Here is a 12,272-nt window from a genome sequence, read left to right on the forward strand (position 1 = left end):
GATTGTTCCATTATGACTGATGCTTGGACTGACGGTAAAAGAAGAAGCATTATGAACTTGTGTGTTCATTGTAGGGAAGGGATCTCTTTCATTTCCTCAAGGGAGGATTCCGACGCATCCCATACGGGAACCTACATATTTGACTATGTCAACAAATGCATTGAAGATGTAGGACCAGAAAAGGTGGTGCAAGTTGTGACGGATAACGCTTCTAATAACATGGCAGCTACAAGCTTGATGGAAAAGAAGAGACCTAACTTATTTTGGACTTCTTATGCCGCACATACGGTGAATCTTATGCTTGAGGCAATTGGTAAACTTCCAAGGTTCAAGAATGCAATTGATAAGGCAAGGGCTTTTACCATATTCATATATGCACATCACTCAACCCTAAGCATGATGAGAAAGATGACGAAGAAGTGTGACATAGTACAGTAGGGTGTTACACGCTTTGCTACTAATTACCTTTGTTTGCAAAGCTTGGTGGAGAAGAAGGAGCAACTAAGACTTATGTTTGCTTCAGAAGAATTGGCCTGAAATTCACATTCTAAAAGTGAGAAGGGAAAAGTGACATATGCGACAGTTGTTAGCATCTCTTTTTGAAAGTCTGTGAACTCTTGCTTGCTTGTTTTTCGTCCATTGGTGAAAGTATTTCGGCTTGTTGATAGTGACAGACCATCTATGCCATGGTTGTACGGAGAACTTCAAGTGACGATAAGAGAGATCAAAGAAGACGTATGTAGTGGACTTGAAAAGAATTATAAACCGATAATTGACATAATTGAGAGTAAATCCAAAGGAAGACTTGATTCCTCTTTGTACTTGGTGGGTTACTTGCTTAATCCGTACTACTTTGCAAAGAATAGGGTAAATATATGAGATGATACAACTATAATGGAAGCATTTCTTGATTGTGTGGAGAGATTCTTCCCTGATGATTTGACTACTCAAGGGATAGTGTCTGATGATGAATTGATCAAGTATAAGAAATTGGAGGGAATGTTTGGAAGAAAACAAACCATTTTTTCTTATGAAAGTAAAGGTGTCAATGAGTTCAATCCCGGAAGGTCTTAACTCCTAAACTCCTAGATCATTTTTTTAATTTTTTCTTCATAAATGAGAATTGATTAGTATTATTTTTTTATCATCATAAATATTAGCTGGATGGTGGAGTAACTATGGTGATAGTACACCAAACTTGAAGAAGATGGTGATAGCAATTTTCGATCGCTTAAAATAAGCAAACAAAAATCCCAAATTAAAATACTTGCAAGAGCACAAGACCGTAGTAGAATAGGCTATGCAAGAACGAGGTCGAACCACAAGGATTGGATAAACAATACGATTAACTACTATACTAAACTTAGCAAAAGGAATAATTATTGGGAGCTGATTGATTTTGGATAGCAAGTAACGAAATTAAAGCAACGAAGTAAAGGAAACACAAACTTGTTGATTTTGGTTGTGAAAGCAAATTTATGAAAGCACTAGGACAATGAATCCATCTTAATAATCCTCTCTAATTGTTGATTACCTCACCTTTAATCCACTCAATCGATGTTGTTGGCGAATCCACTAAGGCGTGAATTACCTATGGTATCTAGGCTAATTCCTTTATCTTAACATGCAATTTGGTTATGGTATCTAACTCAAATATGAACATGCAAGATGTCCTTAAGTTCAAGAATTCATTAACATGCCATGTAAACCCTAGGAGCATGGTATCTACCCTAGGCGTTCCCAATTCCTAATCACAAGAAGCTGGTCCCAAACCCCGTATGGTATCTACGTGAGCTTGCATCAATTTACTTAATTGAAAACTTAGTTGGTGGCCAATCATCCAAGCAATCAAACAAGTATATAGCACGGTGATTAGAAATCCAACATCAAAAGAGCAATCAAAGATAAGAACAATAAACAAACTAGAGAATCATATTAAGACTTCATCAAGCCCTAGCAAAAACGTTTAGTTACACATAGTCATGAATGAAAACCATAAGAAAGGTTGGAGAACACCCTAGAAAAGTCGGCTGAATATCTGAGTGTCTGAACCCCCGAAAGTTCCTCAGAATCCTATGAAGTCCTCCTTAAATAGCTCTCTCAAACCCTAGACTTCCTCTACAACAATTACTAAAACTCCAAGGAAATTTACCCTTGGTTTCCAAAACAATAAACCCAACAAAAAGGAAAGAGGTTGACTTCTTCTTTGATTAGGAAATTGGACTGCTGGATGTCTCGGACGTTTTTCCCATGTTACGCCCTTTAGAAAAATCTCCAAAAATATCTAAATTGAAGCTTGATGTCTTAGCTTTCCAGGGCTATCTCACACGTCTCTAGAAAAATTATGTGGAATCTTCTAGACCCACTTCTTCACAGATAGCGCAGTTCTGCCGAGATCATATTTTAGGTCAACTTGTCTTCAAATTCTGGGTTAATTGGCTTCACTGAAAATTCCCAAAATATTCTCCAACATTCTTCAAGGTCTTAGCTTTATTCTCCAATTCACGGTTCTTCAAAATGCTCAAAATATACCCTTTTCCATAAAAAACCATCCAAGTGCTCGAGAAAACTGAAAATGAGGAAAACAAAGTAATAAGTCCTTTTTAAAGCCAATCCTCTAACAAAAACCAAGTTTAAAGAGTACTAAAATGAGAGAATATATGAGCTTATCAGATGGCAATTAAGATTTTCTCATTGACCATAAGTTCATCGGGTTGTGAGAGGAATTTGAGTACATTCAAAGGGGTAAGTGACTTTGACTTTCTTTAATTAATTGTTTTTGGTATTTTTTTTCATCTAATTGGCAATCGCATTATCTTGTAGGTGCACACTAAAAGGAGGAATAGACTTGACTCAAAAAGGTTGAACAACTTGGTGTATGTTCAATTCAATGCAAAACTTCTCTACAAGAAGCAAAGAGTGAGTAATGATAAAGATGTCCTTCAAGCGGATGATTGTACTGAAGCTCAACATTGGTTGGTTGATGGTATTGATGACGAGAGTGATGTTGATCCCGTGGCCGGAGCAACATGGGAGGTATTTGATCAAGCGGTGGGAGCGGATGAAATGCTTCAACCTAGAAGGAGCACTAGGAATATAAGAGAAATTGATGAGGAAGAGTTTGTATCGGAGGAGTCGTCCAAAGAATATGATGGATATGACTTTGAGTCCGATGAAGAAAGAGATGTGCCTTTAGTAGAGGAGCAAGATGATATTTTTGAGAATGATGATTGATGAGTGATGCTTCTCCTTTTGTTTTTGTAATTTGTGTGTGTACTATTGGATTTAAATGGATTTTTGATTATGATTTATGATGATTTTTTGAGCTTGAATGATATGTTGATTGGATTGAATGGATTTTTGATTATGATTTAGTCTTATATTGATTGAATGGATTTTTGCTTTGATGCAGTTTTTTTTATCTTGGATTGCAGTTTATTTATGATGATTTTTGAGTCCAATGAATGGATTTTTGCTTGGATTACATGGCTAGGCTATTTACCATCGGGTTGCTTTGACGCAGTTTATTATATCTAAATTTAATTATATACAAAACTGAAACAGTGAAAAGCACTTGGTTGATTCATTTATATTGTGTTTTAATGTTTTTTTTTTATTTATTTTTTTACACATTTATATATGATATGTATTGCATATATATATATATATTAAATTAGAAAAACTCAAAATGATTAATCCGATTAGTCCCCGATTAGTCCCCGATTAATCTGATTAATAGTGAGTCTCCGTGAACCGCTTAGCGTCTGACTAGAAATTTTTGCAACCTTGCAAGAAAGCACATTTCCAATTACATAGGGTGACATTTTTTTCCACCCTTATATTTGTTTTTACTTCTGTGTTCTTCTGAATCAATAACTATATAACTGTTAACCACCTTCTTCATCTTATCATCCGAATCTCTCCTTATAGTTAGACGAAGTACCTGCCTTTTTGCAATAGCAGAGTGCAAACATTGATCGACAAGAATTTTTATTTTTATTTTATAATCAGATCTACTATTTAGATGAAGAGTAGTCGAGCTGAATCCTTGTCATAATATTATATATATCTTCCAAATATAGACAAAGAAATAATTCAATAATAGAAAATTATAATCATATGAAGCAATCTACGTAGACAAGAGAAGCAGACCCTAATCGGAATGAAAAGAAGATTAAATTAAATCCACCGAAAGCGATTGAAGATCTGAGAGCCATAGCATACATAAATTCAAACGCAACGCTAAATAATGAAAAAAATTTCAAATTTGAGGCAATACATTATAGATGCATCGAAGTATAAATGGTTGACTTCTTTCAATGTATTTGCATCTAAAACTTCAATCCCTTTTCGACATATAAAACAACATATTCAATCAGAAAATAGAAAACAAACAATCAAAAATCACGGAATCATCGAAGATACGATCAGACGGTCGAGAATTTACCTCCGATTGGTCCCGCAGAGAAATGTTGCGAGCGCCAACAACCCTCGGTGATTCAATTATGCAGAGACGAAGAGGAACTAAAATAGACAGACGAGAGTACGCGAGCATAGGGGTGTCAAAAATTAGATTCCCGGTCGTTTCAAGTAGGATAAGATTATGTTTACGAAATATTTACATATTCGGACTTAATCCGGATTGGATTTTAGACCTACTTAATTGATCAAATTCAGATTGGTTTCGTTGTGAGCATAGGGGTGGCAAAAATTGGATTCTGGGTTGGTTTCAGATCGGATAACATCATGAGTTTATGAAATATTTACATGTCTGGACCCTAATCCGGATTAGATTTCGAATGTACGTAATTGACCAAATTTAGATTGATTTAAATCCGGACAACCTAATCCGAGTTAGGGTTCAGACAAATAAATTAGCAAGATCTCTGTGTTTGGACACTAACCCCGTCTTAAATCGAAGAAAAAAGTTGTATTTGGACCCAAAATTCGAACATATAACTTATGTTCAAACTTGATTTAATTCGAGTCGTACAAATTCGGTCATCCGATTGGACATAGTTTTGCAATCCCTACGTGAGCGAGAATCTATAGTGGCTGTAAAGCGCGTGGGTCGAGCTTCAGGTCAATGGGTCAAGCTTCGGGCCGAGCTTAACTATTACTATTTTTTTGATATATACACACATATACATATACATATACATGCAGTCTGCATTAGACATATACACACACATATACACATATATATACACACACAGTAGATACATACATATATATATACACATATATATGCATGCAAAACATTCTGTTAACCAGTGTTTTAAAATACCGATTGAATCGGCCGGTTAAACCGGAAGTCGGAGGAGTCACCGGTACGATTTAATAAAATGTTAGTAACATACCAGTTTAATCGGCCGGTTTTTAGTAAATACCGATTGTCCGGTTTGAAAAATTCAAAATTGAGAACTTTTTGATAAAAAAATAAAATAAATATGAAAATAAAGAAGTAAAAAAAAAATTAAAAGAGTAAAAGTTGAACCTAATTGAGATTTAAATGGTTGTGTTGGACATGGATTTTCATAATTTATATAGTTATGTTGTACTTTCTTATAAGAATGTTTATTAATAGAAAATTAAATTTGGTAATATTATGTTTAACTAGTAATTGGACTCGTGCGATGCACGAACGACAAAAAAAATTATAATTTCATTAAAATGATTGATCATAAAAGAACCAGCACAAAATGAGTTTTAGAAAGGTGTATGCATAATTATGTTTGTCGTAGAATATTGATTTAAGAAGTTATTATTAAATACGTATTGGATTATGGCTATATAGTTTTCTTAAACACCTAACATAAAATTTTGGGGAAAAGAAACAAAACATAAACATTCATGCAGTATATCTGCTACTAAAATTGTCCAACATTCTGCTAACATATCTACTACTTTTTGGCTTTTTCATATGCAATACATTTGGATAAATATGAAGCATAAAACATGAACTTGGGCTTATAGAATATGTATTTTCTAGCATTTTGTCAAGAACCCCAAGTCCAATGTCAAGTTAAAATATGATATGCCCCTGTTCAAAAACTTAAAAGAAGAGCAAAAATAAGAACTAATTGACATTGATAAAACAAAACAAAAAAAAAAAAAGAGGAAAAATGGGAAATCAAATTAGCATACCCAGGCTTCATCAATCCCTAACATACAAATGCAAGAATTAAAAGTGCATGATCCACCTAGGATGGGAGTGACACCAATTCCTAACTCTAATTTTGACTTCATTTCTCTTCCAAAACTATGTTAAATCATGAAATAAAAGGTGTGATTGAGTGTCGTGGTGTTCATAATGTTATAATATAGTAGATTTTGAAAAAAAACTAAAATCTAAATTCTAAATCATATGTACTCAACCATAAACCTTAAACACAAAAAATTAAGTCCTAAAAGATAAATTTTAAACCTAAACTTTAAACCCCAAACACTAATTCTTAACTCATAAATTCTAATATGTTATTTTCAAAAAAAAATGATTTAACATGATTTTTTGATGGTAATTGGAGTTAAAAGTGGAGCCCCTCCCATCTTATCCACCTATCCACATTCCAAAGTCAAAAAGTTGAGTAATATTTGTAAAATTCAAATATAAGTTGATCACGAATTAGGAAAAAGGCTAAGTCGTAGGAACTACTCAACGGAATTTGTAACAATTAGGACAATACATTAATTTTAAATCCATCAAAATAAAAAAAGTTATGATCGCATTTGTTTTGAATATATGATCATAAACTAAACGAATATTCAAAATATAATGAAGAATATTCAAAATATAATGAAGATAATTGAGTAACTAATAGATATAAGATATATATTCAACATTTGTAGAGATACTGTTGACATTAACTTTAAATTTTTAGTAAAAATTTATTGAAGTGGAAGTATTATCAAAAGTAAAATAAGTTATTTTCTCATCTGGAACTAACGAAAACATAAAATCATTCATCAATTGCACAATTTCAAGTGTAGGGGCAAGAATCATTATTTTTTGAAGTAAAGAAGAATATGTGCTATCAATAATTGCTGCAAAGGGATATTCTGAAACCTTGATAAAGAGATCATCCGGAATTTCTATAATCCCCTCACTATCATTGTAATCTCGAATTTCATCACATCAATTTTTAATATTCATTATAAGAGCTCTTTTATATTGTTTAACTTAAATATTATTAACATTTGTCTAAAGATTCATATTTTTTTTGTCCATTTTAAGATATTACAAAATTTCCACAAATATGAAAAATTTATCGTTGCAAATACAATGTATTGTCTTGGATATCTGGGGCTCTACTGTAGTTTTTATTACAGCAAGCCCCGTTGTAGCTCCTTTGGAGCTTTTTTTTATTTTATTTTTAAAAATTATAAATGTGTAGTATTCGGTTTAACGAATCTAACGATATATTTTTTATTCGAAATAAAAATCAAATTCATCTTGATCGAGACATAGAATATTTTGAGTTTATATTCGACGACCTAAAATTGTTATTCATTTTTCATGTCGGATATGATTTTTGTTTGGAACAAAAAATTACATCATTGGACTCGTTGAACCTTATATTACACATTTATAATTTTTTTTTAAAAAAATAAAATGTTTCTAATCCTAAAAATACTATTATAGCATGACCTGCTATAATAAAATTACAGCAGGTCCCAGCCACCCCTTGTCTTGTCCCTTTAGAATAACAGACAATTAAAATCTATTTTTTGAATGGTCATATGTTGATGCTCAGAGATATTCTTTTCGTCAAGAATTACCAATTTTTAAATTCAGATTTAGTCTTGTGTGCGGTAGCAATCTTTAGAGAACTTGTCATGTATCTCTAGAAATTCTTTTGACTACAACAGTAAATAAAGACAGTTGAGATTTTCATGCATAAAATCTATTAAAAAAATCTCCGAACAGCAAAATAAAAATGACTATTCAATTCCTTATACACCCAAAACAAAAGCTAAATCCTCCCAGCAATGTTTTATTTGTTACATTTGATCCTCAAGACTTTGAGAGTCAAGTGAAACAATCAATCCCAAAAAAGAAACTGTATAATAAGATAAGAAAGGACTACCAGACAATCGCACTGTCTCATCCTCCCACAATCCACACCACAAAGAATTAATATTTCTATCGGTGTTTCTGAAGTTTTTCTTCAGTTTAAGAATACAAAATCTCAAGCTCCCACCGAGCCCTCAAAGCTACCCATCATTGTTAACCTCCAACAACTTGGTGACATGCCTCACTTATGGCTTCATGGCCTAGCCAAGAAGTATGGTTCAATCATATACTTACAACTTAGTCAGATCCCAACAATGATTTTTTCAGCTAGATAGGCCGAGGAAGTGATGAAAACTCATGATCATGCACTTTCAAGTCGTTCCCCAATTATTTTCAGCAAAACACCTTTTCTATGGTTGCCAATATATTGCGTTTGCTCCCTTTGGGGATTATTGCAGGAAGATTAGAAAGATTTCCATGGTTAGAACTACTCAATGCCAAGAAGGTCCAATCATACAGTTTTGTTAGAGAAGAAAAAGTTATACAACTTGAAATGTTGATAATCTACGTCTATATATGTTTGAAGTGTTGGTTATCACAATCTTTTTGAATATATTTAAAAATATAAATGTTTTGAAATGTTAGTTATCCCAATCTTTTTGAATATCTTTAAAATATTTTAAAAAAATAATAAAAGTTTGGGAGATATCCTATTGGTATTATCCACTATATCTTTAGTTTAAGAATACTTCAATTGGTTTAAGTGGAAAAAATAATTAATACTATAAAAAACTTTTAAATTTAGGAGGTAAAAATTTAAAATGTCTTCCACTTTTATAAATTGTATGATATCGTATGATTATTTAAATTATTATATATTTATATACAAAGTGATTAAATTTAATTAATGGTTGTTACCATAAAAATAGTCATTCTAATAAAGTGATAATTTTTTTTGAAACCTGAAGTCAATTTTTTTTAAGAGAACCTCAAGTTAATATTATTGCTTTATATACTAAACTCTGCATAGTATACCATCATACTATATTGGAATGTTTTTATTTTAGAAGATCTCTAATTCCATTACTTAAAGCATTAATGAGATAATGATGATGTTTTTGATATCTTACCTTTTTAATATCAAGACAGTTCGTGAATTTACAAAAGAATCCACATAAATTAATAGGACACATACATGAGTAAATCAAAGAAATCAATGACTAATTACCCAAAACATTAACAGGACACCATAAATATGACACAAACCAACATAGTTACAAATTTATAATTGAAGCTGGAGTTTAGGGCCTGATTATTTTATCGTAATGAAGTTCTTTCTCTGACTTTATATCATCGTACCAATACAAAGTGCTTTCGATTCCCCTGCAACACGTTTAATAATCACAAAATAGACTCAGAGTTTGCCATGGTGCATTAAAAATAACTTAAGCTACAAAGCAGGAGCAACAAAACAGACTTTGAATTTGTTATATAAAAAGCAACAAACTTAACCTTATTCAGGAGACTATTACCTTGTTAGGTCTCAAAAGCAAACAATCCAACATGGATAGACGCATATATACCCAAGAAGAAGAAATCCATTATGGGTAACAATGCATGCCATTTGCACAACAAACTGCACAAAGGCATCCTCCAAACAAAATGTTTAAATTAATTAGTTTCAATCAACATGCATAAGTGATCACCAAAACCCACATTAAGAAAATTTAGAAAATAAAAGAGAGAAACTCAAACCAAAATTACTCACCCACCAAAGTAAGATGTCTCGATCTAGATCCATGACTTCACCACATGTTCTCTTCCTCCCTCTCTCTCACCCATGATACGTAGACCTCACAATTTAAAGAAAATATTATCACATTCAAAATTCAAGAGATAATATTATCATGATGTATTTGAATATTTAAAAATTTAAATTGGAAATATCATTTAATGATAATCGACGTAAACTCCTTTATCCTTACATTTTAATGTTAATGAAATAATGTTTAAAATTTTAAAAACAATATCATCATAATTGGGAAGAAGATTTGATGTTTTAATTATAACAGAGAAAACTCCTTTATCCTTACATAAAAGAGTCATCATTGATATTGAATTAAGTAACTAAATTACATAGTGATAAAAGAAAATTACATAAAAGATTATCACAATTTTTTGAATATATTTTAAAAAATCTGAAAAAATCATGTAGTTGGTTAAAAAGATATTGTTTTAGTTAACATTCTCTATATATCCTATTATCAACTATATCTTTGATTTAAAAATATTTTAATATTGATATTGATTGAGGAAGGAAAAAAATTAATATTGTAAAAATCTTTGAAGTTTGGGAGGGAAAAGAAGATGAAGGTGTCTTCTACTTTTATATATATATATAGATTTGAGATTGAGAGTGTTATTATTGAAGGTGTCTTCTAATTTTTCTAGTATTTTAATAAAAATTACAGATTTTCTATAATTTAATATTAATTATCAAAAAATTTAATTAATCAAATCAAATGGACCGGCCCGTCAAACCGGTTGAACCGATTAAACCGGTTATCAGTGGTCTACCGGCACGATTCGAAATCCGGTTTTTAAAACATTGGTGTTAACACACAGTAGACATATATATATATCTATATATATATATATATAATGTATGGTGCAATTGGTCGAGTCTCGGTCTCGGGCTCGAGTCAGCCCAACGTTGGCCCAAGGTGTCAGGCCCAGTCCCAAAAATGGAGTCCAGGCCTGCCCAAGGCTAGGGTTGGGCTGCCCAGGCCCGATGTAATTTCGGGCCTAGGCAGGGCTTTGGACCACGGGCCAAATGATGACCCCTATGTGGGAGGCTTTACCATGGACAAAAGTAATTGCTTATTTGTTCTTTCTCGTCCTGTCTTGTCCCCATTAAGTGAATATGATTGATCATTTGATCTTTTGTGATTGAGATTATGACGACACATTTCTTCTTAACAAAATATAATGAAGAGGTAAGTATGGATTTAGTCCTTGTCCTTCACTAGTATTAAGTTTCGTTTTGTTAGGGTTTTGTTCATCATTGATTGAAATTTAAATGTACATATTTTGTAGAACTAAAATGAAAATGGTGAAGACTATAGAGGAAGAGCAGAGCTATTCGGCTCCCTCCTTCAGAGATTCAGGTGAGTATTTTTGTAGCATTTGAATTTTGGTTTGGTTGTTGTTCTGTCGTGTTATTGATTTTGGAGTACTTTTGATTTTAGTGGTTGTAGGACTATACTAGTTCTGATAGTGGGCATGGTAGTGAAGACATAGAAGAAGAGGAAGAAGAGTTCCTGCCAAAAGACAATTCATCTGAAAATGATGAAGTGCTTGCTGCACGAGAAAAAGTTAAAAGGGGCTAATTCAAGCGAATTAAAGGGGCTTAAATGACCCTTTATCAAAGTAACAAGTGATTCTTTGAGCCATTTATGCACTTAAACACACAAATGGTGATTCACATACAGAGCATGTCTGAAAATTTATTTTAAAAAATGTAGTCAAGTGTCACCATTTTATAGGTTACATCCACATGTATGTCACATTAGAAATAAAAAAATAAAAAATACACTTAAGTGTCACATCAGCATTTTGTAACGGCCATTAGACAGAAGGGTTTATCATGTTTCATTATGATAAGTGCAAAGACTTGTTTGATTCCAAAAAATAAAATTCAGGGACTTAATCGACTCAAAAAGCAAAATACAGAGGCTAAATCCAAACTTACTCCTATAATGAAATCTACTCATTTTCCATTTTGTACCTTCTTGATAAGATGTCCATTGATAAGTATCATTACGCTTCAGGAAAAATGTCAAAATAATTAGTTCGTGTTTTGGGTAATGAAAATGTAAATGACTACTGTTGTGCTAATTATATACATATAATTACGTACCATTTACATGGTATTTTATGGTTCTAAAAGTGAATTGAGGATTGATATTGTCTAAGAATTGTATATTTCCCATCTTTGATTACATTTGTGTTTATTTAATTGCTCTTTTGTTCTTTGTTTTAGTTTAGTTAAAAACAAAACCAATCACTCATCATTTTCACCCAATTTACATAGTTGTTGCTTGTTTGACATTAATTTTAATTGTCAATACATCCTCATTCTCGTGAGAACGATAATTTACTCATCAACTGCGTAAACATATAATAAAAAAAAATCTTCTTATCATAGTGACTCTGTATCATTATCAACCAAATCAAGAATTAAGGTAGAGAGATCAAG

The sequence above is a fragment of the Tripterygium wilfordii genome, chromosome 10, assembly GCF_013401445.1.
Source record: "Tripterygium wilfordii isolate XIE 37 chromosome 10, ASM1340144v1, whole genome shotgun sequence".
Taxonomy (NCBI): Eukaryota; Viridiplantae; Streptophyta; class Magnoliopsida; order Celastrales; family Celastraceae; genus Tripterygium; species Tripterygium wilfordii.